This window comes from Parasteatoda tepidariorum, chromosome 6 (assembly GCF_982258835.1).
Source record: "Parasteatoda tepidariorum strain Cologne lab strain chromosome 6, Ptep-v5.0, whole genome shotgun sequence".
In the NCBI taxonomy this organism is placed as follows: Eukaryota; Metazoa; Arthropoda; class Arachnida; order Araneae; family Theridiidae; genus Parasteatoda; species Parasteatoda tepidariorum.
The window spans coordinates 91,741,693-91,768,608 of record NC_141760.1 but is presented as its reverse complement, the minus strand read 5'-3'; the positions used below and the strand labels follow the sequence as shown (position 1 = coordinate 91,768,608).

General features: G+C 28.7%; 1 protein-coding gene and 1 long non-coding RNA gene across 5 annotated transcripts in view; one reads left to right on the top strand and one right to left on the bottom strand.

Moving 5' to 3' along the window:
• Nucleotides 1–26,916, bottom strand: part of LOC147808208 (uncharacterized) — a 306,815-nt gene that overhangs the window by 245,036 nt on the left and 34,863 nt on the right. The gene's annotated exons all lie outside the window — the stretch shown is intronic.
• Nucleotides 1–26,916, top strand: part of LOC107454132 (toll-like receptor Tollo) — a 201,647-nt gene that overhangs the window by 173,368 nt on the left and 1,363 nt on the right. The window lies entirely within an intron of this gene.

The window sequence follows — 26,916 nt, the reverse complement described above, 5'->3', positions numbered from 1 at the left end:
ATTTATTTAATTTTTATTTAAATTCCATTTGTTTAATAAAAATGAATATTTCAAGAAAAAAAAATTGAGTTTTATTTAAAATTAAGCAGTAATAATTATTTAAGAAAATGAATTGCAAAAAAATAATAATTGAATACGTAGTCAATGCACTTTTGCAAACTATAACACACTTTAAAAGAATTTAAAAAAATGTTAAAATTTTTTTCCTCACAATTCGAACACTCATTAAGCCTAGTTTATATACATAGTCTCTACTTATTCACACTTTAAAAACTGCTAAAAATAGATACTTCCACGTTTGAAACACAAAATTTCACTTTCAGTTGACGTAAAAAATTAGGCTCAACGCTTTCACAATCAAGATGGGGAAAAATAGAGAAAAAGCAGGGGAAAATCCATCCAATTTTCCCGAAATGCACGCAAAATTCAAATCCTGGCTGAAAGTAAAAGAGTCGTAAAAGTGAATTTTTTTGTTTCTTTTCATTTTCTCTCGAACCACCCCTGAAATGTTCGAAGGAACAAGCACAACTCGAAACAGGATGTTCTCCTGGTTAAAAACTATAGCAGAATGAATTATGTATGAACAGAAAGCTTTTATCACAAATTGCCTTCTTTGCTTCATACGTGAACGCAAAAAATGAAAAGCAAAAAAATGTTAGTAACTCAAGTTAAAATGACTGAACAGTTATAGGGTACTTACGAGCTTTTGAACGTATATTTTAATGCCCGGACGTTATTTTTCATTGACTGGAGATGTTATACACGCAAGATTTGATTTTTTTTCCCTTCCTTAAACAGTGAAACGCAAAAGCAGAATATTTTAAAGTGACGCATTTTTTTTTCTTTTTTTGTCTAAACTTACACGAATCAAAATAATGATTACACATATTGTCTTTGAGTGACTTTTTTAAAAAATTTTTACAACTCTTATTAATGGCTTATCACAGACCCAACACGATTTGATGTTAGCAATTTTTTAATAATTTTATTTTGCTGCTATTCTTATAAGTATACACAGATATGGGAAAAAAATTGCTATTGAGTCAAGTTGAACAATAATAGAGTACTTTCAAGCTTTTGAACGCATATTTTAATGTCCGGTTATTTTTTCTTGATTGGCATGTTATTTCTTTGTAAGACTAATTTATTCGACATTGCTTTCTGATCACAGATATTTTTTTAAATGTAACTTCGAAACTTTTTTTAATATAATAATATATTATAGAATTGATACGCTTTTAATGTATGTACGTGCGTACATTAAATTAAATTTATACCTTCAATGCCCTATTTTTTGGCTATCCCTATTAAAATACAAGTAAACGTAAAACTTATTTATTCGACACTGTTTTCTGATATCACGTACAACTTCGAAACTTCTTTCTCTAAAATAATGACATATTAGAGAGTTGATACTCTTTTAATGCTTGTACATAGACACATTTAATTGAATAAATTTTAATAATACCTACAATGCCCTATTTTTTAGCTACCGCGTATCAAAATAAATGTAGACGTAAAACTAATTTATTCAACCCTGTTTTCTGATATCACATATATTTTTTTTTCTCAATATACCTTCGAAACAAAAGTGCAAAGGAAAATCCTTTCTAAGATAAATTTTCTTTTACTATTTTGCGAGAAAGGAAACTTGGAGACTAGTTTCCTTTACATATGAACAATAATACGGGAAAGCAGAGAAGGACATTTTTTTTTGGAATTTTCCGGAATTTCAACAAGACGGAAATGTCGAAAAGTAATTGAATATTTATCCGAAAGTACTTGAGCACAGAACGAATTTTTATTTTTATTATTAATAGATACAAACAAAATAACTCTTTTTTTTTATTTTATTGAATTCTGCGCCTCGAGAAAAACTAAAATTATTCGAACATTCAATAAATGAAAAAGGGATTCTCATGTTTGGAATGAAAGGCGGATATTAATTTTTTGAAAACCGAAACAAATATTTCGGTTTCCTGTTGTTTATATATTTTTTCAAATTAATAAAATAAAAACTCAATATTTTATACCATAAAAATTATTATTTTTTCCTACCTTGAAAAAACAATTTCAAACTAAGTTTCAAAATACCAATAAGGCATACGGATCGGAACTTGAAATCTAATGCAATGAAACATGGGTAAGTTGACCACATCCTGTGTGTGCATTTTTGGTCAACTTTGGTAGTGATCTCATTAAAATGAACGAGTTATTGTTTTTATTTCTTTTATCTTTCGTTATCTTGTGTTATTTTTATAATTTGTTATCAATGCATTTCTAATATTCTACAAAAAAGAAAAAAAGATAAAGATAATTATTTTTAACATGATTTCAAGTTTTACTGAACTTAAAAACCGAGATTAAGGCCCAGAATGAATTAAAGTTTGTTAAAAAACTTAAATATTAACCACTGATTAATTTTAAAAAAAACAACAAGCAAATATGTATATTTTGTTAGTGATCATACGAGATACTTATTATATTGTGTTTCTAATGACACTTGAATTCGTCGAGCTAGTCAGCCATTGGCATTTTCTAAATTCAGTCAGGAAGGTGCGCCTTTTGTTTTCCAAGAAAGCACCGCAAGGGTGAAAGAACGTGTTAGCTTAGAACCCCACGGATAGATGGCAGTATCACTCATTCGTGAGGCCACTTACGCAATTTAGACATAGCTTGGAAGGGGAAGGAAATTTTCCCCTGATCCTGTGTCCATGGTACTGCTCATCGACAGACCACATAACTTCCACAGATGTACTTGGTGGGTCTTAGCGGTCTTGGGGATTATTCCTATGTAGGATAAATCCGGTTCTTGGTAAAGAGGTCAACTTACTTAGGTGGTCAACTTGACAGGGTTCTTTGTAGATTAATTGCTTACAGTTAAATATACTTCTTAAAAATTTCTTATTACACTAAGAGAATGCCAATATTAAAAATTTTTTTTCAAGCAGAATAATAAATAGAAACAGCGGGTTTTTAAAAAAATTGGAATAAATTTAACAATCAAATAATTCCGATTCGAAATTCTTTTTTTAAATATTTAATTAATTACTGATGAAGTGAAATAAGAAATTTAAAAAAAATATTTAAAACATCCCAACCATTTCCCAGAAGACAGAAGTGGAAAACATCTACATTATTTTCTAATTCCTTGACTTCCACATTCTTTAGCTGCACGATTTACAAACCCCTGCGTGCCCTAAAGAAAAGAAAAAAACCTTGTTGGAGGTGATATTTCCAGTTTTGTAAAGCTTTTTTCCTTGCTCCAGTGGGTATTTTATTCCTTTACACTGAAAATAAGTGTCAGTGATGCATTTTGTATTACCGAGCTTTCTTTAGATTTACTGCATCCCAGGATCTCAGGAAAGAAAAATACTGATTTCCAGGAATCCGAGGATTCATAAAACACCTTTTATTGTTTCCTTTTTTACTCAAAGAAAGGTTTTTTTTATGTTCATTGTGCATTCATTGAGAAAAAAAAAAGTTAACATAGGAAACGCGAATAACCCAGGATACTCACATTAACGCTCAAATTTGTTAAATTTAATAAGAAAAAAATTTAATATGACGTTAACTATTGCCATTTGTATTTTGATTTTTTTTATATTGTATTTATTTTTTACTTAGTGTTTTTCCAATATCTCCATAATAAATAAAACTTATTGTGTGAAAAAAAAATATAATTTAATAAATTTAAAATTTTAATAAAATTTTAATTAAAATTTTTAAATTTTTTTAACCAAAATAAAATTGTTTAGTAAGCATATTTGTTTATAAATTTATAGTCTACGAAACCATTAACGAACCCAAAGATTTAGTAACTAGATTTATTTAGAGATATTAAACATGGTGGTGAAAACTAATTTACTAAAATACATCCTATTTTCTTACTTTTTCTACCAATTTAAATTTTTTAAGGACCCTACGGTACTTGATACGGCAATAAGCATTAATGAAAAGTGGCCATATCTCTCCTCAATTTCATGTGACCATCTCTCCTAACGTTGATGAGAAGACTCTAGATTTAGATATTATTAACGAACCCAGGGATTACTACATTTCTTTCTTTCGAGATATTAAGCGTGGTTTTAAAAACTAATTTACTAAAATTCATCAGATTTTTGATACGTCAATAAGTATCAATGAAAAGTGGCCGCCTCTCCTAAAGTTCATGATGAGATGACCACCGAATTTATAGCGTCACTCCAATATAATATTCCACTGCTTTTTTTCTCTGGAGCAAAGATTGGATTATACATATTCTTTGAATGTTTAACTAGTTGAAAAAAAAATATAACCTACGCAACAGAATACTAAATGCACTAAAAACATTTGACCCCTAATTGATAAACAAGTTAACTGCTTCCTGTGAAACTGCACCTGATGCAATATATATATATATATATATATATATATATATATATATATATATATATATATATATATATATATATATATATATATATATATATATATATATATATATATATATTATTGCACAGGCCACTTCTTCTCTATGGCCATCTAAACTAGATTTACCAAGAAGTATTCTATCAATACGCAATTATAGTCTCAAATTATATTTCTTTTAGAATCGAAGCGTGGGATTGGAATTGAAAATATAAAAATATGTAAGAATTATTTAATTATAATTGCATGCACTCAAATATAAATTTTTTAGTTTTTCAGAAGTTCTTGAACTTCTTAAACCAGAACCTCTGTTCAGACGCGATGCTATTGAAAATTTTTAACTGTTCCCTTTTCGAAAACGGAAACTTCTAATTTAAGTTTTCAAGTCTTAAATAACGGGTAATCTTTCAGTAAGCAATTATAGTTCTAAGTTTCGTAACTCTTTTTTCTAAATTTGACACCCCTCTCAGGCGTTAAAATATGAAAATAAATCCAAAAAAATTTAAAAATGATTTAATAAACAAACGGTCTACATTAATATTAAATTTTGAGTTGTGAAGTTCAGGAACTTTTCAAACCAAAAGCCCTGACTATAAACGACGCTATTTGAAGTTTACAATCGTTCGCTTTTTTCGAAAACGAAAACTTCGTATTTCAGTAAGCAAGCGAAGAAAAGAATTCTTCTGTTAACTCTTACATGTAATCTTTCAGCACGCAATTACAGTTCAAAGTTTCATTCTCTCAAAATCGAAACCTGAGATTGAAAATGAATTATCCGAAGAAAAAGAAGAAAAAAAACGAGGTTCAGCTGATCGAATAATAGAACTTTTTTTTCCTGCAATACAATGCCTTTGAAATTTCCCTCTTGTACTGCGCAGAAAGTTTTCTTTCAGGAAATATTCTAGTAGTATTTTTCATTTTTTGGCCATTTTGTCTTCTCTTTTCTTATTTCGTTCAGGAAACTATATAATATTTCCATTTTCTATTTTGTTTCGTTCATATTTTCCTTAAGAATGTATATATAACACGTCTTGTGCATTTGGAAAAGAATAAAAAGAATGAAAAAAAAGAGGCATAAAAAAAAACAGGCACCCTCCAAATATTTCTAAGCGAAAATAACCGCTGTTATTTCACTATTTTTGGAGAATTCACAAAAGGATTTTTCGTATGTAATCACATGGAAGTATATACTAAAGAAAAAAATTCGGGGAAAAAAAAAAAAAAAACATGGTTGAAACTTTTTAGCTGTTTTTCTCATTTATTTAGTTTATTCAACGAAAGTAAAAGTGAGAAGTTTACTTTTTTTTCTGGTTTACCATCACTAACTCTATGCAAATAAAATATTTCAATAAATTATTCTATTTACTTTTCTTATAAATATTTGTTTGCGGTTGAACATTCTTTATGAAAAAACGTATTTTATATTTGTAAGAATAAGAAGTAAACCAGAAGAATATTAAGAAGTAATTGAATAGGGTGCGTAGCGTTTTTAAAAAGTGCTTAAACGTGCTTACTTTCGATTTTCGTTTTTTAAAAGCCCTTAAAGGTGCTTTTTTCGTTGGGTGTTTTTAAAAAGTGCTTAATTTTCCCTTTTTCAAAATGAGATTTTTCGTGTACCATGCTGATTTTCGCTGCAAATTATGCAAAAAGACACAGTTCACATTGTTCTATTCAACGTTTTCACAATTCATTCAACCACAATCTATTTCGGCGTATTGTCAGTCCGTAGCCATTCGTTTTACTTGATTCAAAACTTTTTTTTTTTTTTTTTTTTTTTTTTGCATGACGGTTAAAACAAGATAAAACAGTCAATTGTAAAAAACTTTCCAACCTTGCCCAATTATGATATTTTTTTAAAGTGCTAAAAAATATCTCTTGAGTGCTTGAAAAATGCTTAAAAGGTGCATATTTTTTGTTGAATAATTTAGCTACGCACCCTGTTGAAACAAAGATTATTTGAAATTGTAAATAAAGAACTAAAAAAAATTGTTTTTAATAAAATAAAATCGTTAAAATGTTGACACGAATGCCTTTTTTCAAATTCGCCGAATTATATATACAATAAGATTTACGTTAATATTAAATTTAAATTATGATTTTAATTTCGGTATTTAACTGCAGTTTCGAATTATAAAATTGTCAAAGCCCTCTAAATATTATTAATAAATTAAATGATAACAACAGCTGGATCTAGGAAAACATATCCAAATAGGACGGAAAAATAATACAAACGAAGAGATATAAAATAAGAATTAATCTTATGCGCCAGTCAAAACAACTCTAGATTGTAAAAGTTTTGAGAAGCCATCAAAAACAGAACCTTAATTACCTTACCAAACATATGAAACACGAGACCGAATCCCATCAAAACTTCCCGAATTATTGAGCCAACACACCTTCAGTGAGAAAAACACCAGATGCTCAACCCCCATAAAATACTAAAGATCGAAGAAAATGACGCCTTGAGTGTGTACATTCACTGTGACCGTTAAACATACACAAGACTACAAATCGCCACATTATTGCAAGGACAGAGTAATTATTTTACTGCATTAACCAATCACAGGGGTGATCGGAGGCTTTTTTTTTTCGGGCCTGAATCACGATGACTCCCTCTTAATCCTCAGAATAAATACATACCAAAACATTGTTCCATAAAAATAAAAGAACATTAGAACAAAAGATCGAACGTTGTGAGTGAGTATTAGGGTAGGCTAAAGGACAACGCCGATAATTAAGCATGCATAAGAAGGGGAAAAATAGCGGCTTCTACAAAAGGGACATTTTGAATCGGCTTTCTTCGTAGTAGGGGGAGGCAGGCCAACCCTGTAAATCTTTCGTAAGAAGAGATGGATAAAAAAAAAAGAAAAAAGAAAGAGAACAGGGATGGTGAGTAATGTTCTTGATTCTTTGGAACTGAAAGAAAAAGGGGGCTCTTTTTGACGCCCTACGATTTGCAATTTGGTACGAGGGGGTAGGGCGTCAGGATTTATTCGCTTGCTCGTAGATGGAGTGGAGCTATACACGCAAAAGCCTATCCTTTTAAGAGTTGCCGCGGCTATTTTTTTCCTTTTTAATGATTAAAACAAAGAATTGGAAAGTTTTTTGCAGGAAAATAGATACTTCAGAATCAGTGCAACCTTTCGTAGGATTGTCATACAATTTTCTGGTCTATTGTGTATGTAATCTATTTTGTCGCTTGGAGTATTAATGAGTTAAATAATAAAAAAAATATACATGAACTGATTGAAATTATATTTTTATAATTCATTTTAATTTGGACATTTCAATAAAATCGTCATTCATTAATGACATTAACATACAATAAAATGTAATTATAAACAATTATAGCTGTATTAAAGCCTTTGATGTTCTTTAGTCATGAAGTAATTCGGATTCTATTAGTTATTTACTTAACAATGATATCCTGAGCATCCAAAAATGTCTAAGCATCTAAAAATATTTTTTGTTTGTGTTAATTATTAACAGTATCTTAAATTTTAACGCTAGTTTTCTCACGTTTCATGAAATTCTGATAATAGTTTTGATAAACGCGTTCAATGAATTGATGTTGTTCAAATGATTTAAGTTATTGTCAATATATATTTTAGGGATTTAAGAAATTTGAGACAAGAAACAACCAGCGTGAAGGGATACGATTAACTTGACTCTAATTGTATCTAAAACTTACGAATTAATCGATAACATGGCAGCGTATTATGATTGAAGAAATAACATCATGAATCAACGTGAAACAAAACTTTTAACAGTAAATAATTAGATTGTTTTTGGTCTTTTTGACTTAATGTGTTATCTTTAAAAAATGACTTTTTTTTTCCTTCTTTAATTTTGCAAAAAAATTCTTCCAGTTTTGCTGATAACCCATTTCTGGTTACCATGATAAATTTTGCTGTCTTCGCTTTCAATGACGTCGTCTTAGGGTTACAGTCACTTTTGCTTACTTATATGCAATTGGTTCTTAGTTTATTTACGTATAGATTCGTTTATTTTCAAATCGCCAAAAATGAGAGGAATTTTCTAACCACTTATTTCAAAAATACTATATTATTCGAAATATAAAAGTATTTGCTGCTAAAAATCCACGGAGTTTTAGAAACCTCTGTTCTTTCAATAAGTTAGAGCTAAAGTATATGTGTTTGTTATTGCGGTGGCTAATGTGCTGTCTAACTAAAATCTCCAGAAGGAATGGGTTAAAGAAGATGTGGATTTGTTGCCAAAAATATTTTTAACCAAAGTTACTACTCTTCTCCAGTCAAATTACGCGTTTAAACTTGCAATAAAATCATTAGCTAAGTTAGTTTAAGAATTAGATTTTGTGATCTATAACCAGGATACCAATAAAGAACAAAACAACTGTTAGAAACTAAGCCTAACTTTGTTTGGAAATGGCTCTAATAAAAACAACGGTGCTATTTCTGTCTCCGCCGCAACGACAATATCGTTATTTTTTCTCTCGAAAATTACACTTCATATGCTCATAAAACGACATGCTTTTTACTTCTTCATGTATCTTTATTTATTTATCTTGATTTTCTTCTGTTTCTGGGTACCAATAAAAGAAAAAGGAACGAAAATTCGAAATGCCAACAATGTGTGTTTTACGCTCAGGGTTGAAAAAGTTCCATAGAAATAGACCTAATACATCACATTACAGAAAATGGTTATGTAGGTCGTTTAGGAAATGGACAAATCAGTTACTTTGGATTTCGTTCTTAAAGAAGAAATGGGCTCTTAGAATTGCTTTTGTCGTATCTGACTACCTTATCTTGATCTTTTTTGATAAGGCGAGAGAAAATGTTAGAGCAGAGCAAGCTTAAGTCAGTAAGATTCCGTCAATTTTACAAAACCCTACATCGCGTTCACAAAATTTCTTGTCAAATTATTGCTGCTCAGGTTAATTTTTTCTCTTTACCTAACAATGATCGAAACGTTTTATGAATTCAGGTTAATAAATTGAATTAGAGCATAATTTGTATCTGCTTTGTTGTCTTGTAATTTTTATGTTTTTAAACTTTAGAAAAGGACAATAGTTTAAAAAATGGAACAGGTGTCGAGTCGAGACTTTGTTGATATTCAATAAAACATTGAAGGAATTAATATCTTTGAATTGGATAGAAAACTCTAGATTTAACTATTGTTGTGAAAAAAATTATTGGAACAGCATCAAATGTGACAACGAATTTGTGTAAAATATTGTTCTTATTTTATTTCGTTCATGGTGAGAATTTTTTTTGTTAAATTTTCAGTAATAAAGCAATGGAACAATAATTGTAGAAATTATAGAATCAGATAAGTTTATTGTTGGTAGTCAATAGTTTCCATTCCGTATAATTTAGACTATTTGAAAGTAAGATTGACTTGTGGAGGAGTTTGTGAGAGATGTTCGTTGCCTCTGCTTGGGATTGAACCATTGAACTTTGGTTTGTTCGAATTCTACAATAGATTCACATTTAAGTTGAAAAGGAGCTGCTATCATGAGGTAGCAAAATTTTACTCGTTATGAGACTATTTGCAATGGTACAACACCGTAGCTAAAAGACTTACATAAATCGGTAAAGGAGACGACATATTTAGAACTGTTCCAGAATTTGCTGATTATAACAGTTTTTGTAAAGAGATGCTTTGTGGTTTACCCGAGACTAGAAAGTAAAGAAATTGGAACGCGTAATGTAGTCATCGCCTAGAGTATTTCCGCTGTTATAATTAGTTCTGATGTTATCGTCTGAAAAATAATCGGATACGTTATAGTCTTGTTTTTCATTAGAAAAAGGGAATTATTTTTTATTTAAATAAAGATTATTTTTCTTATATTACCTGGATTTTTAATTAAACACTCACTACAGCACATAACATTCTAAAATTATAATTTAGAACTTCTCAGAAACTAGCTCCATCATATTACCTGCTCTGCTACGGGTTTTGATTCACGTTGAACCATAAAATATTCTTAATTTACTGCAACCATATGGTGTTAAGTGGAACCATATTATCATTCTTTTTTAACTTTATTACACGATGCAATTGTATAACTTGACTATAAACTTGACTCAACTTAACTTCTCATTAAGATTACAGCTAATTGTGGTAGCGTTATTGTTGTTCAACGTTAAACTGATTTTTCTAATAATGTAGGAAGTTTGATGCATTACTTATAGTGAATTCTATTTCAACTAAAAATATTGAGCAGATACAGACGAGTAACGAAAAGATCAATGTACCACTTTACTATCAAAAGGACTGGGGAATATATGTAAATAAACTTACATTTTCCTTTTCCAATAACTCCATCTTGAATCAAATAGTTTTCTAGAATATTCTCAGATATTTCTTGGAAAACTATTTACGTGGGCATACTGCGAATTTCACTACTTCTGAAGTAATACTAAAAGTAAAATATTGCTGTAGCTTTTATGATCTTATGGTTGAAAGCACACTATTATGTAGACAATGGGATCAATATTTCTGAACAGAAAGTCATATAAGGTTCACTTTCTTTAGTTGAAATGTATGTAAGATCGCATAATTTGAAATCATAATGTTGAATGAAAATTAAGCTTGACAGGAAATGCTATGAATCTATTTTAATTTTTTTTTAATTTTTTTTTTTTTTAAGTGCTGAAAATTCTGCTCTCATATGCTTTATATTTTCTCTCGCTAGGATTTATCTATCAATTTATAATGACGGCATTATACGATTAATATACATGGAACATTTCTAAGGGTTACAATAATATATTATCGATTTATCGACATATTAATATATTATTATTATCGATCAAATATTACGATTCTGCTTAAGGTAATGAAAAAAGCATATTTCGCACATTTTTTCAAACAATAACTTCTATGTTTCCTCACACTAAAATTTATATATTACTTTATAATAACGTTATTTCGAGTATAAAATACATTTACTATAACATATTATAATTTTATTTCCTATTAATTTAAATAACGAGAATCTACTTATGATTTTTTTTAAAAAATAGTTGAAAAACTCATATGCACAAACATGTTTGCTCATTTTTAAGTATTTTTCTTTATGTTATCTTACGCTAAGATTCATGTATTACTTTATAATGCCGATTTCATGTGAATGATGTATTTGAGATAATTCTAAAAGTTATGATAACATATTGCATTCTTAATTTTTAGAATTATATTTAATACCTGTTGTTACGTGCTTAAAGAATTGAAAAACATATTTCGCACATTTTTGTACACAATAACTTCTATGTTTTCTCATGCTAAGATTTATATAACAATTTATAGTGACGGTGTTCAATGATATACATGGGACATTTCTAACATGTACAATAAAATACTGAAATTTTTTTCAAAACTTAAGTTAAGCAGAAATGTCATGATTGAAAGAACTCATGCATACAGATATGCTTGCAAATTTTTATTTATTCATATAATATTTTTCATCATTCTAGTATTTATATATTAATTCATAATAATAGTGTGATACAAATGGTATATATGGGATACTTATAAAATGTTAATGCAGTGATCTTTACATTTATTAACAAAATCATGGTAACTATAAAATATTAAAAATCTATTTTTGAATATTGAAGATACGAAAAAAAAAAGTATTTTAACTCATAAAATTATTTTTACCAATTCTAATACCCTGTATTAGGTTAGGATTTATGTGTATTAAACTATAAAATCTTTGTTATAACATTAACAAATGCTTTAACTATAGCCTAATCAGCATAGTTCACGCCAGAAGGGATCCGTACTTAATTTAATCTTAATTAAACTATAAAGATGGAAAGTAAGTGATGGGAATCCAATTATTGCTTGGCTTTAGTCAACTATAACCGGATGGTACCATATGCGACTTGAATCTGGACATTGCTTACCAAACGCTTAAGCGATCTAACGTGAAATATTATCCCCTTTATGACGCGTTAAAACATGTTTGGGAGTGAGATTTATAGATCTACCAAATACCTTAATTAACAAATAAATATCCGTAATTACTACCTTAGACTTGTAATTATTTAATCAAACTTCTGATGTATATTGTCAAGATTAATAGCATCCTGCTCTAAAATTAATTAATATACTTTAAATAAGTTAATATTTCGTTAATATTTTTGCTGTTAATAATTAAAGGAAGTATATTTGCTTTAAAAAACTTCTTAACATAGATTAATGATATATACAGGCAAATTTATTGATGTTTTACTCTGAAAGTAATTAATAATGCGAAACAATAATTATTTTTTTAAATTTTGTTTTTTGAAGGATTTCTTACAGCGAATTAAGGGAAATATATTTGTTTTCGGTTAACTCTTAGGCGCAGATGGGACACAAGTAAGCTATATTTTGATTTAATCGCAAAGTCTTTTTTCATTGCTAAATTTTTAATTCAAGAATATATTTTTGTGAAAGCATCTCATTGCATCATATTTTAATAAAATATGGCCCAGATTGCTATTTTTTTTTTTTTTTTTTTTTTTTTTGCTCTAGAATTAATTAAAAAGAATTTAATCAATATTTAGGCTGTATTTTTACTAAATTTCTAAGTTTTTGATCTTGATAATTTTGTAACTAAAACATTTGTTTACGATTTAAAGCTTCTCATGCAATAGAATATTTTAATTTATTAACATTCATTTTATTCTCATATTTAATACTTATTTAATCAAAATTAAGAAATAATAAGTTTTTATTTTAGAATGTGTTAAAAAATTACATTTATAAATAGCGGTTATTTTAAATCTCTATTGATTTTATAATTGTTTCATGATGCTTTTTTGTTAACTTACAAAACCCGGATTAATTTTAATTAACAAGGCTTTTCACTCAAAATTAATTTTTCTTTAGGATATCTTTTACAAATTAAGATTTCAGATACGTGCAAATTCCTTCATTGACAAAAAAAAAATTAAAATTTGGCAGCGTTTTATAATTTAATTAAGTTAGATGGGTATTTCTAAAGTATTTTTGATTTAATTAGTTTTTATTTTTGGATTATTTTGAACTAATTTTGTTTTTATTTGAGATTATTTTTAAATGCTTAATCCGTTATAGGCAGTGTCTTTGAAGTAGCGAAGATTTAAAATGAAACAAAATATTAAGTTTAGAAATAAAACGAAGAAAAAAGTTATAATTAATATAACTCATTAATTTTTATTTTCGTATAGAATGTCACTTACTGGGAACGTTATTACTGTTTGACAAAAAATATATATAAAAAAAAGAAAATATTTATCAAGAAAACAATAAATAAATAAATTTGTAGATTTACCATAATCTTTAGTTAAATTAAATGTTATTTCTTAGAAAGTAAGAATATAGAGTTTTAGGAAGCGGCGATAAAAAATTATTAAAATTGATTTGGATTTATTTTTATTTACTTAAATTTCCATTTATTCAATGTTAAGTATATATTTTTACTTTGAATTTTTTTTTAATCAAACGTTTCTTAATTGTGAGTCTATGATATTTTTTTAGATACTAGATTAACTGATATTTTATTAGACAATTTGAGTCTATTTATCTAGGTAACTATATTTCGATTTCTATTTGTCGTAAGCTAACTGATAAAACCAGAACCATATGCGAGGCTAATTGGAAAAATCATTGAGTATTTTTCAATATGTTTGATATTTTAAAACTTATTACAAATAGCCTATATTTCTTAAGACAACCTACAGACTGTGTAGTGATCAGGAATCTGCCCTCATATCAGAAAGGTCCTAGATTCGAATCCTAGACCAAATTATGTTCTTTAATTCTCTGTACTACCTGTCCTTACCGTGGGAGCAATGTTGGCCCACCTAATATGGTGCCCTTAAAAGAGCGGCAAACGAATCTGCCCTACTGATACTTGAATGACATGTGTCAATCGGGTATAGATTCTCTGAACTTCTTGCAAATTTTCTGATATGAAACTGGATAATTGAGCAATGATGAAATATTTTTTAATAGCCTATAAGTACATTAACTCACTGCACTGCAATAAGCCTCAATTAGAGATTTTAATTAACCTAGTGGTGGTGGTGGTTGTTTGCAGAAAGCTTCAAAATGCTACATAACTTGATAGGCCTTGCAACTGACAGTATTCGGCACCTAGTGCTAATTGTTAGAACTGGACAATTCTTGAAACAAGACAAAAAAAACATTCCTTTTTTACAAATTGGATTTTCAATAGTTGTCTAGTTTCAGTACTGTAGTTTATCTATGAAATGTGTGTGAATTCTTAGAAGTTGACTTTCTTTGCACTTCTTAGGAATCCCGGAATTTATATAAGTTAAAAAATAGACTTAAAAAAACAAGCACCAGATAAACTAAAATACCAGATAGTCGGTAAAAATCAAAATGTATTTCTGAAGGCCTACATCTTGAATTAAGCTTTATGATGTAACATTAAATCACAACATTTTTTAAACTTCGTGATTAAGTTATTTGTAAAAGTGTACTCGTGCATGCAATCTTTTATGATAAATATCGAATTTTCTATAATTATAAAATACAGTAAAGTTACGACTTTTATCGACAGCGATAATCATCGAATATGATCTGACATGAGTAAGATCTCATCGAATGTAGTATCAAAACATCGAATATTATCAATAACAGAATTTCTCGAATACATTACTGTCGTCAATGCTACAATTGGGAAACAAAAACATCAGCCGATGTAAAGTAGTTAAATTGGAAATCTATTTTGATTTGTGTAATATAGTTGTAGACGACATATTGCAATATCTGCCTACCTAGTTTCTACCGGAAAATGATTTTAAAAAATATAGCTTACTGTTGACCATTGCGGGGTTACGGATAATGAAAATGCAGACTACTTAGCAAAAAAGGGGGGCTTAATTATTCAGACTTCTGCGCACTTTATGCCCTTCTGTTCCACCAAACAGCTTATTAAGAGGACCTTTAAGACCTGTGCTCATGAAGAACTTATCGACCGTACTTCTGCTGAGTCTTGGAGGGCTACCATCCTAAATTTGCGAAATGGCCCAAGACGAAGATCGGTGGCTGAATTCCGCTTGTCCACCGGTCATGACTGTCTGCGGAAACATCTGTCTAGATTTGGTATCTTTCCTTCCCCGGTATGCACTCCTTGCAGTTCTGGTGAGGACATTGGCTCCACGCACCTTCTCCGCTCTCTGCACTTTGCAGGAATTCTATCACTGAACGCTATTGGGAAGCTAGAGACATGTTGTGATTAATAGACTCTGTTACAGCATCTTTTGTTTCTGTTCTTATTTTTATTAGATGTTTATGTATGCTGTTACTGTCCTTAATCTGCCATTGGAAATAAAAAAAATAGTTTACTGTTTATCTAGTAAAGAATAAAATAGGCAGAACTAATCGTACAGGTATCTTGTACTGAAAAATCTCACCATGGCTCATTACATTCAATTTTTCTTTCTTCAACTAAACAGTTTGCCCACAAACCTTTTTCGTTGTTGTGGAAGAACCATTAGTAGTTAAAATGTGATACGCATCCTTCATTTCGAATTAATGGAATAGCGCGATTGTTTTGATTGACTTGCAACCGGATAGTACAACAATTTTCGAACGCTAACTGAAACAACTCTTCAAGAACTAATGACCTCTCAAAATCTTTTCTTTCCGTGTTTATTATTGACTCCCGCGAAAAAGCTCTCATCCCTTTTGCACGCGGGGGCGTGAACATCGTCATCAATCGAGCCTAAACCATCATTCGTCATCCAGATCCATCCTCCCACTTCAACATCATCTCAGTCTTAGCTTTTTTTTCTTCATCCTCATCACCTCAATACTCCGAAGTGTGAAGTCGTTTTTCGAATGTTAAATTCTTACGACGGATAAAGAATTATTAGTTCCGTTTTTGTTATTCTGTAGTAGTTGGGGGCGGTCGAAAAAGGGTGGAAACTATGAGAAACAGAGCGTTCCTTGGGAATCTCTTCCTGAATAAGTTGTTACTTTTCGAACGCTAGAATGGAAAATATATCATCTTCTTCTTGGAGGAGGAATTTTTCATGGAAAGTGCTTGCCCGGATTATTATTTGCTTGAGGTCGTGTTTTATCATCCGTTAAAGATTTGTAACGTTTGGCTTCCTTTAGAAGTAATGACATATAGGAACGTGTCATATAGCGTTGATTTCACTATTTAACCCTAAGTTTTCTGCGTACAAAAGGCATTAATAACGAATCATATTTTTTAACATTGTACATTTAGATAAAAATACCACAAAACGTCATAAGCTACGTGAGGGTATTTTACACATTCTCGAATGAATTCAGAATAATTCAGAATGATTTTACTATTTAACCCTAAGTTATCAGCGTATAAAAGGCATTAATAACGAATCATATTTTTTAACATTGTACATTTAGATAAAAATATCACAAAACTTCATAAGCTACGTGAGGGTATTATTCTCGAATGAATTCGGAATATGTGCCATTAAGAAAATTGAATAAAATCTTAAAAAAAAAATAATAAAAAAATAAAATGAACTATGTACGCTCATAAGTTTCTTCTGTAAGGGAGTTTTAAAAAAAAGCCAGTCTCAATTATTATTATTTTTTTCAGTTTTTACTTCAAAAATGTTTGAAATTATATTTGAAATAAAATATGTATAAATTTAAGCATTCCCATTAATTTTAAGTAAAACTTTCTGCAACATTAATATTTAAAATTATTTCGTTATTTAAACTAAAACAACGCCAATTGAAGGTAAAAATGAGCTTTTAACTGTACTTTTCCTAAACCAAAAGAAACTAATGAATTTGTATTTATAATTAGGACGCCAAATTATTTGATAAACGCAGATTTATTATTATTGAAAAAAATGTTTGCTCATAAAAATAACATTGTCAGATACGTCAACTAATTTACAACCAGTCTTAATAATCTTAAAATAATTTATCAGTGACGTTAGTTGATTTATAACAAGATTTAATCATTTTCTTGTAAATCATGGTTCAAATATTATGAATTGTTACATGTTACCAAATCGTATCTTGGGCTTTGAATTTTTGTTAGAAGAAAAATGTGCTTCATGCTTTCTAAACAACTTTTTCTTGATTTTAATTCATTATTTTTAAATCCTGAATCGGTAGTTTTGAATCGAAATGAATGTTCCCATTGTACCCAAATTCAATTTACTTAGCAATTTTTATTTTCGTAGTTTTGTTAACGGGTTTAACGATTCGTTTCGTAATAATCCATTCTTTAAACTGCATCGTTCGTAAAACTGGAGTTTAAACTCATCTTTATTAAAATCAGGTAACGAAGTGTGAAAGATACATTGTTTACTCGATTTTAAAATGATCGAGTCCTTTATATCCAGAAACCTCAAGCTTTTGCAATCATTTCGAGTCAAGTTTGTGGCTCATTAAGAAATCATTGTTTTGAATACAAACCTTTCTCATGAATAAGTTTGCAAAACGTTAATGAAGGTTATTCAGATTATCATCATTCATAATATTCACGAGATATTGACTGTAAATGTGGCGGAAGTTTGCTAAACAGAGTGGAAACGTATGTTACTTGTATTACATGCACTATTTTTCTGAATAGGTGTTCAAATTAACTGGAAATAACTTATATTTCCAGTTAATTTATTTTGAATTTATGTTTAGGATATGTACAAGACTACATGCATGTTTAGATATGTTTAGGAGTTAAAGAATCGAAATTTTTAATAATCTGATTGTAATAATTTTACATATTTCATGATCAACCAAGTTTACTGTATTCTAATTGGTTGTTTGATCTGTCGATTATTGTTAAGGTTTGAGTATCATTCCTCAAGATCGCAATCTTTGCAAATCAATGTGTTTTTTTTAAACAAATTGTTCATATGAAGTATTATTTTATTAAAAAAAAATCGTACTGTTTTTCAAATTATTTTGAGTAGGGGAGAGTGGGGTCAATTGTAACAGGGTACGATTGTAACAGAGCAAAAATTTCGAGTGTCGGGTTCTAGATTTGGTTCCTAGGTGGCGCACAAGGTGTATTTAATAGATCTACATGTACACCCCTGATGGCAATCATTTTTATGTACTTCTGAAAGAGTTAGATCACAAAAGATATTTTCACGCCACGCAAGTACTTTTTTTGGTATTAGAATATTATATTGTAACAAAGTAATTTTGTTTAAACAAATAAAAATTAGTAACCGAATATGTAAGTGGACACCTTAATTAACATTTCAATAAAAAAAAAAGATTAGTTTTGCTAATTAACTAGCATTGTTTTTAACAAATGAAGCTGAAATGGCGTCTTGGGGACAATTGTAACAATAAGTAAAGGGACGATTGTAACAGCTGAAAATAAATAATCTTATGTTTACAAACCATTACTTAAGTCTTTAAGAACCACCAATAGTTTCCTATATCATTTATATTATGTTGCATGTGCATTATTTTATTTGTCACCTTTCACAGCATAAATTAAAATTTTTAACCCCTTAAAGTTAAAAGCTTAACCCTTTAGGTCTCTGCTCATTATTATTTTTACTCCTAAAATATCACTACTATTTTGATCAATAAAGAAATATATCACAACTATGATACTATGTATAATTAACAATGTTTTAGTTGAATTTATGAACTGTTACAATTGACCCCGTAAGTGGGAACAATTGTAACAAGTGCTCGACTGTCAAAAATTGTTTATAGCTAATATAATAACATTTAAAATTAGGTATTTATTTTTTTTTCTAGTAGAGGATAGTCTACTTTACTCGTCTGTCAATTAATACTAATAATATATTGGATTTTTTGTTAGTTAAAAATAGTTAAGTAAAAAATGTTACAATTGACCCCACTCTCCCCTACTGTACCTCCTTCCATAATACTCATTTTAACTAGAATTTTCTTTTTTTGGGGGTAATTTTTTTTTCTTAATTTTTTTTCCTCTTTTCTAAAGTATCTTTTCTTCTAAATTTATACAAAATGTAGTAATAAAAAAATGAAAATTAAAAAATAATAACAGCTAAAATTGAATTTCCTGAGTTATTATTAAAAACAACCACGTCAGAATTAAATTATTTATTAAAATTTGAACTGTAGAATAATAGAGTACTCAAATTTATATTTTAAAATTCGGTTTAGTAAGAATATCTCAAAATTGGCCATTTTAACATGGGCTAGATAAAAAGTATTGATAATAGGTAAAAATAAATTAATGCTAAAGCAAAACAAAAGAAACTTGTTTACGTCAGCTAAAAAAAAAACAAGCTTATTATCGATTTAATTTTATTTTAATTCTTGTAGGATTTTGTCAATTCGCATTAGCTTAATACTGGAATAAAATGGAATTCCTCTTCCTTTGGTATTCGAATCAATAACACTTCATCACGTTAAAGAATTTCGAATATTTATTCTAGCAACCATTCTTCGACCTTGCACGTTGCATTTGTTGAAACTGAATGAAGAATTTCAATTCAGACAGAATTCTTTCTTCTTCAGATTGATATTTAAATTTTGTCTCGAAAAATGTTCCTTTTTAACATGTGAATAGTAATTTCAATTATATCAACATTTATTTTTAGAAATAAAAAAAAAGGCGCGTTGGAATTCTTGAGTTTAATCTTTTTTCCCTCAGAATATTTATTCTAATTTGAGTGAAATTACGGGAGAAAATTCGAGTTCTTTTTTGCTTCAACTTTATATTGTATTTGCCTTACGTGAATGGCATTAGCACTTTATTTGTTTATTTATTTTTTTTTACTCTGCCGTCACACGCTGTATTCTTAAATTTTAGCGAATTTTATTTTTATTTATTTTCTAACAAAACGTAACAAAACAAATAAATTTTTTGTTTTGTTACATTTGTAATTCATTTGTTTTAAATTAATAATTTTTAACTATCTTTAAAAAAAATAATAACTATTTTTGATCTCTTACTCCTGCAACTTTCCAGGGCTATATCTTTTAAAAACCATAATGGATATAAGATGTCCATAAAAATATTACGTGACCGCTAAAGGTTAATTGATAAATATCTCGAGTGATAATTTAAAAATTTGAGATTAGTTTAACTCTTAATAGGACAAATGCAGCCATATAAGTGACCCGGCACTTTTGCTAACTGTGCCCAACGCTACGTAAATAGCGGCAAAAATGATTTTAGTTTTTTTTTTCTCGTATTGATGTCATATTTGTAATTTATTCAGTAATTAAATATATAATTATGATTATTATAAATATACTTGGGAAATTAAACTCTTTCGGACTGCTAGAGGTTAATTGATTAATATCTTGAGTGATATTTTAGAGAATTTGAGAAAGTTAGCTTACATTGTAAGAACATTTTTGAATGATATTTTAAAGAATTTGAGATAACTAATTTAATGGAGGAACTCCTTGTGTAATATTTTGTTAAATTTGAGAAGAATAGCCTACAGGAAAAAATTATGTTGAGTGATATTTTAACGAGTTAATAATTATTTGAATGAATTAAATATCAGAACGCATTTTTTTAAAAAAAATCTGTGTTAATAAAAACTTTTTTTTTATTGGAATCACAATTGTAGATCGTATCACTTTCTTAAACATTGAAAACTAAATGTTCTTAAAATGCTTTATGTCCTAATACCAATCCACCAATCTTTACACTCAAACCGAAATAGACTTTTTTTCCGAAAATTCATTTTTTTATGATACTTATTGAAAATCTTTAATTATTTTTCGGGTAACAGCAACACAAAAAGCGTCTTTTTTAAAAAAAAACGGTACTTTAAAAATAATCAAGCCTTGATTGCAACCTTGTCTACACATTTTCATTGGAATTTTTCCATATATATTTTTTTTCAATATCTTATTATTTTTTTAAAAAATAAAGTATTCATCATTTTCGCTTTGCATTAAGCTAAAAGCGTAATTTTTGTAAATGACAGAAATGTTTTCTCCTTACAAAATCCATTAAAATAATCTCAAAACTTTCATTACTGCATTTGACGCTCTTCTGATATTTTTTTCTTACCATTTTCTATAATTGAAAATGTCTTTACCTAAATTTTAATTTTCTTCCCAATTAAAAGGATATTTTTTACTATTGCACATGCAGTAGTAAATTGATCTTGAGTATGCATAGATAAAAGCTCATTTTCAATATTCTATGAAATCAAATAAATAGTTTATGAATGATTAATATTTTTTTAAGACTTGTAGAATTTGCAATTTGCTTCCATATTTAATAAAGAAAAATATAGTTAAAAATTATCTTTGGGTAATTTTAACTAAAAATGAAATAAATTTAAATTAAAAAATACTTACGGGTAAAAGATTAATTCCACTATGTTTGTATTCTTACATATTCCCTAATAATATACAGAATTAAACTACTTTAACCTGTTTTACAATGTAGAAAAAAAGCTAGAACAGCTGTATTAGTTGCAGGTAAATAAATAAAGAGCATATGAAATCGTTTAATATTAACCCATTCAGATGATTAATTGAAAAATTCATTTTAATATTTGTTTCCGTGATTAATTACAATAGTTTCGAAACGATTCATTTTATATATCGAAATATATTTTAAGCTATAGATTGTTTTTAAACAATATTTAGTTATCTTCATAAAATTTTGAAACCCTCTAGTGTATAAAAATTTGAGTTCGTCTTATTCTAGAACAACAACTGTATTTCTCCGAGTTAACTAAATCAAGAATAAATGAAATCCTTTAATATTGACCCATACAGAGGATTAATTGAAAAAATCATTTTAATTTTTTGGGATTAATTGCAGTAGTTTCAGAACGATTCAGATTATATATCATAATATATTTAGAGCTATAAATTGTTCTCAAACAATATTTTTGTTGGCTTCATAAAATTTTAAAACTCATACCTTTCCTTTCCCGTGTACTAAAATTTGAGTTCGCTTTATTAAAAAATAAAAGCTGCATTTGTCTGAGTTAACTACTAAAAAAATATGCCAAAACCCTAAATATTAAACCTTTATTGAGGACAAATTGAAAATGTCATTTTAATTTTTGTTTTCTCTGATTAATTACAATAATTTCGGAATGATTCATATTATATATAGTAATATATTTTAAGCTGTAAATTAATATCAAACAATATTTTTGTTGTCTTCAAAAAATTTTGAAACCCTTTCCGTGTACAAAAATTGAGTTCACCATATTATCTATAGTAATATTGTATTTTAAGATGTAAATTATTATCAAACAATATTTTTTGTTGTCTTCATAAAATTTTAAAACCCTTTCCGTGTACAAAAATTGAATTCCCCATATTATGCATAGTAATATATTTTAAGATGTAAATTATTATCAAACAATATTTTTGTTGTCTTCATAAAATTTTAAAACCCTTTCCGTGTACAAAAATTGAGTCCACCTTATTCTAGAACAACAGCTGTGGTTGTCAGAGTTGCCCAAATTAAGAAGAAATAAACTCCCATAATATTCTCTTACCCCCTTTTAAAATTTAATACATTTTTATTATTCGATATCCTCGAACCTCTTGACATTTTTTGATATCTTTCTGTTTTTAAGAGTTGTTCTAAGATAATATGAAATTCAAATATGTGCGGAGCCCACGAGGACCAATTACGTGGGGCGAAACCAATTATAAATATTATCACAGGGACATCGCTTGGGAGCAATAAAAGAAGCTTAACTGTATAATTATCCGCTCGTTCTGTTCTTAATAACCTTTATTAAAGAGCGCAGTTTCGAAAAATGCCTTCGCATTTTTAACGTAATATCGTCTATCTCCTAATTAAGTTCTTTATTGTAGAAGACAAGGCGCTTAAGAAAAAAAGATGAAAGTTAAAAACGGGCCTTTTACCGACTCCTTAAGAGAGTTAAGGGATATCTTATTGTTATAATTTTTTTTCTTTGTTCTTTATGTTTTTAATACTTATGATGAAATTAAGAGTTTAATTTCAAATCATTGGGCGAGGAATGGCGTTAAGGTATTGTATGGATAAAATGAGGACTTTTGAGTGGTGCTTATTTTGAATGAAATAATTAAATTAAGATTTTAATTTTAATTCTTTTCAAAATGTTTACAGGCGATGATTTCATAATTGTTTTTAATGCACACTGAGAAAAAAAGTGATCAAAGTTACCAGAATATGGTAAAATTTACCGTGTTTCTGGCTCTAAGAGAATACTTAAAAAGCTAGGGAATTTTTACCGAAGCGCTTTGGTAAAATTGGCAGTAAAATTTGGTTTTATAATATGTTATAAAATTTTGTAAATGTGGGTAAAGTTGATTATATTATCAGGGTATCTTAGAGCATGGCATAAAAACCATTTATTCGGTTAAATTTACTTTTCAGTTTCATTCTTTTTATTAAATGTGTGATAAGAACTATAATTTGAAAAGCAGAATTTCCAGTAAACCGGTAACATATGAACGAAAACATTATCAAATGAACTGTTTAAATACCGTATATTTTGCTTTTGGAACCAGAAATGACAGTACCATTCAGTACAGTAATTTTACCAAAATATTTTCTCCGTCTTGAAATTAAAATTTTTGCGTATTTTTTTATAAACAAGTTTTGGAACAAGTACTTAATGCACAAGGAACCGTAAAGGCTCAGTTGTTGAACGAACTGAGTCGCCATTGTGAAGAACTGAGGTTCGATTCCTAATGGCGGCATGAAGCACACCCAGCCTCATATCGACGGGTACAAGCCTGTAAGGGAAGTAAAGGCGGCATTATGCGCAGTACTGACCACATTGCTATAATTATGCCGTTGAACATGAATTTGTCGAGTCTCAATCTGTATGAGCCCCACAGCCTCACTCACTCGTTTTTTAATGATGTCTGTTATTTCCTTTTCCATAAAAATGTATTAAAATGAATTCGATTTAGATATTGAAAAAAAAAATCAACGAATTTAAATAAACTTAAAAATTCAATATCTAATTAATTATTTATTTATTTATTTATAATTTTGCTTTTTAAACATTTACAATACGCATCCTAACTCTTAAACTTTACCATAATCTATAATAGTATAATTATTTTCAACTCAAATTTTAGTCAGGATTTGAGTTGAACCTTGTTGGCAGTATTCGAATATCTTTTTTCGCTTTTCAAATATTAACAATATGCATCTCTACTTTGAAACGCCACTATAAACTATTATCTATTAAGTAATTTCAGCTCGTAGTCTAAATTTGAGCTGAAAATACTGATTACAAAGATTAAACTATAAATTGCTCCCAATTTTTAAAAAAAAAAAAAAATATTCGAACATTTAAAACGTGCATCCTAATTCTATACAAACCTCTTACAGAACTTTATTCATCAGAATTCTTACAAATTCGATATAGAAGGCACTCTTTTGGTAATTCGACCTTACATATCTCATTAGAACTATTCGACAGTAACATTTGGACTTTCTGTCCGAATCTATTGTTGTGATCGAACTGTTACCTCTCTGTTGTCAGTATCTTCGTTTAATCCAATTTATTGTGGCAACTGAGAGTGGTGTTCTGTCTCTTTGAGGAAGAAGGCTAAATTGAGTTAGACTCTGATTCTTTTCAGTGGGTGTGTGTGTTCTGAGCAAAGTTTTGAATTTCATAAAATGTCATTTCTATATTTATTTAGATTGCATATTAAAGTTTAGGTCTGCTTGATTAATTTCTTACTGAATAAATTATGACATTCCATAAAACAAAGATTGTTTGAGTTGTAAAATAGATTGGTTATGAATAAGATTGTGATAATTATTAATGTCAAAGTGTGTTTATTGGATTTTCAGTATAACTAAAAATATTTTTTAGGATGCAAATGATTTAAGGATGGAGATTTATTTGTTTATGATGCAAGTAATAACTAAAGAAGAACAATTTTTACATTTGAAATTTTAAACTCATGTATCCCATTTTTCAATTTAGTTACAATTGTTTACCACTTTAACCTTAAAAAAGAAATGCATTTAAAATTACTTATCTAAATACATTGAGTTTTCCGTAATTACAGCCCTTTATGTATAGTTTTAAATTTCTTGCCACAAATTATGTAAAAAAAAGACTTTAGGGGTCATAAATTAATATTGATATGGAAAAAACGCTTATAGAAATGTAACGAATATGGAGGAAAACTGAAAGCAGAAAAACCAGTTTGATTAACTGGGAAATGGTAATGATTGCTTTTCATTTCATCTCTGCTTCCTCTGCTCCTTAAATTTACGATTCTTTACAAAATTTCCTAGAAATATGCAGGGTACAAAAAGTAGTTTCAGAAGCATGCCTTATAAATAGGTACAGATCTGGGTGGTGCTTAGTACCATATATCATTTCTGCAGCGATAGTTTTGTCCGTAAAGAATCTTGATTATCTATATGAGTTTTCTGATGAGAAAAATATATTTGGTTTAATAAAAATGTTTTACTTTAAAAATTTTTGATATCAATTTAATTAAAAATACTTATTAATAAATATATAATGAAAAGTTCTTAATAATAACACAGTTATAAATATCAAACGAAAATTGCAGCTAAAATATTAGTTGAAGAAAAATAATCCAAAATATTTTTTTAAAAGAAAAGAAACCCTTAAAAACATTCTAGTAATCTTCCGTCTTTAAATTTACTCACTCACCAAATAATATAAGTAAAGAAACTGGATAGTTTAATTTTGAAAGCCGCATCCATTAGAGAATGGATATATTTTTTTTTCCTTCTTAAGTAGAAAAAGATAATAATAGCCGGACGAAAAAATATTAAAGAATGGAATTCAATATGTGTTCTCTTTCAAAAAGTACTGGTACGAACAAACATGAAAGATTGAAACTGCTACTCCCCCCTCCAGAATTTTTCTCTCCCACCCCCCTCGACTCCAAACAAAAGGCGAAAACATGGCATCAACTAAAACATAACGAAAACAAACAAAATGAAAAGAAACTCTACGTTTCTAGTTGATGACTTTTATTCGAACCAAATAGAAAAAAAAAATTCTAAACAGTACAAAATGAATTGGGAGGAAAAAAAATGGAACACGAAATGGGCGAAAAAACATTCTACTTCGACCGCAGTATGTTCTCTTCTGAAATGAGAATTGTACTCCAGAAAGAAAATCTTAAAAATATGAACCAACTAATAAAATATTGGGCCCAGGATATATCGATAAAGCCTGACTGTAGTTGAAATCCAATTATTTCTAGCCGACAGTGCTAAGTTTTAGTTGCTTCGATTAAATGCCCGGAGTTCAAAGTTCCAAATTGAAAAAGATGACAAACATATGTTTAATAGTTTCTTGGAAAATATGTCCTCCCTGCCAGTATAATTTCATTAGTTTTGGAAAGTAACGCGTGGGTCAAAATTAAATGTTTCTTTTCTATTTATCTTGCTTAAGCTATTTTTGTGAATTACAGTTATAGCTTTCGATCAGTTTAAATGGCTTCCGAATCTTTGCGTTTGCTGTTTTTAGAATAAATGGCTCATATATACAAAATGAGCTCGATGGTTTATTGCTGAGGACCCACTGTTTGTTTTCGTTTCAGTGCTACGGCTTTTATTTCACT